We start from the raw sequence: 2,007 nt of genomic DNA, 5'->3' as shown, positions 1-2,007 counted from the left end.
GAAACACAGTCACGTGGTAGAGTCTCTCTCTCTCTCTTTTAAAATAAAACATTAAAATGAGACGTACGCTGGGGTAAAAACAATGACGCGTAGAATACCAAAGAGGTAAAAAGAAAAGTAACGAGCTCATTGTTGCCTAATGTAGCGGAGTAAGAGTACAGCTTCTTCTTCACTAATCTACTCAAGTAAAAGTAAAGTGATTTAAAACTACTCCTAGAAGTACATTTTTTTTCAAAAACTTACTCAAGTAAATGTAACGGAGTAAATTTAACTTGTTACTACCCACCTCTGGGTAGAGTTACATGAGAAATTAATTTCTCCAAAAATAGGCAGTTTAAAACATGGCAACCGTATTGTCAAACGTACAGCAACCACCTTTAAAAGTTTGCATTGAGCCCTGTGCCAATTTATTTCTCTTTTCACTAACGCATACTTTGTTTGTCTGAAGTTTGATGAAAACAACAGATACAGCGTAGCTTACCGGCTGGTAGCATGCAGCTGCTCTTTTCCAAACACCATGCCCACTGTCAGAGTCTGAGATAATGGAGAAACAACAGAACTGAAACATCCTCCGGCTTACCTTAGTTCCCTTATGGCAACATTTTGTCTTCCCCTTGAGTGCGTTATAGAAACAAATGAGATTCCATGGTACAGTCGTGTACATCTCGATACACTAATGCACTTCGTTTATTTTGAAAATCTCAAAAAACTTGTTGCAAAGTACCCTTCTGACATCTAGTGGCTCTTATTATGGCATTGTTGTCACTGGTGGAAAAACACACATACACAATGGTAAAACCTGTACAGGTAGTTCCAGACATCTGCTGACAGTTGTTGTGGAATCACAGAAAACCGTGAGACCGTAAAGGGAGCAGAGCTTTAGGTGCTGTTTTGACCTGGTATTAAAATGTTCCCCGCTTGGATATTACTACTGTCACATTTTCCTTTTGCCGTTTGTATTAATCGTGCATTTCCAGACCTTTCCAGAGTGCTGAGAGCGCTGGAGTTTAATCTCCTATGATTTCTCACATTAAAAGTCCCCCGTTATTTTGTTATTTAAAAACTTTTATTATGAAGCAGCAAAATTAGGAAATTTTGGGTCTTCATCAGTAGCAACTAAACGCAAATCCTATAAGTGAACATTTAATAAAGCAGATATAGAAACTAAACATCAAACCACAGAGATAAGGGATGAACACACAGAGACTGTTCGGCGCCCATCTGTAGACATCCTTAGTGGCACACAGACTAACTGTGGCCAGCGCTTTTTCATCAGTTCTTGCCATTTTTAATGTAAGATTTACTTCTGATATGTAAATATATTGTACAGTATATTTGCATATAGAGCGGGGAAGTCAGATCCCTTTACAAGTGGTCACTGAGGACAAATTTGGAGACATTCTGTTGCCATGTGTGAATACACGTACTTAGAGCTGTCCACTTGCAATCAGATCACTCAGGACGTTTGTTAAAACCAGGTAAAAACAGGCACTTAGTTTTCATAGACAGACAACCAGTGATGGAAATAACGGCGTTATAAAATAATGGCTTTACCAACGGCTATACTTTTTTTAGTAACAAGTAATCTAATTGATCACTCTTCCCATCTTAATACCGCTGTTACTGCCAAAAAATGCAGCACGGTACTATATTTGAAGCTGTTTTTTTTCAGCCCAACTTGATCTCTGAGCCAAGAGGCAAAAGCTGCCATACAAGGTGCCACCTGCTCATCAGATAAACACTCACACTCCGATGGCGCAGCATTGGGGGCAACTTGGGGTTCAGTGTCTTGCCCAAGGACACTTCGACATGGGACTGCAGGGCCAGGGATCAAACTGCCAACCACACACACACCCACACACACAAACACACACGTGCAGGCTCGACGTAGACACCAGCGCAAAAGTATAAAAATCAGGCCACTGACGCTATTTGCACTACAAAGAGTGTACATATTTATTTATTTTTGCTATACTCCTTAACAAGCATTATTTAATTTTGCCCAGT

General features: G+C 39.9%; 1 protein-coding gene across 2 annotated transcripts in view; it reads left to right on the top strand.

The window, feature by feature from the left end:
- The window catches only part of LOC116686789 (anoctamin-9), a 142,390-nt gene that overhangs the window by 9,848 nt on the left and 130,535 nt on the right, over nt 1-2,007 (top strand). The gene's annotated exons all lie outside the window — the stretch shown is intronic.

The sequence above is a fragment of the Etheostoma spectabile genome, unplaced genomic scaffold (genome assembly GCF_008692095.1).
Source record: "Etheostoma spectabile isolate EspeVRDwgs_2016 unplaced genomic scaffold, UIUC_Espe_1.0 scaffold48, whole genome shotgun sequence".
Taxonomy (NCBI): Eukaryota; Metazoa; Chordata; class Actinopteri; order Perciformes; family Percidae; genus Etheostoma; species Etheostoma spectabile.
The sequence above is the reverse complement of the archived record's forward strand: the minus strand, read 5'-3'. Positions and strand labels throughout refer to the sequence as shown.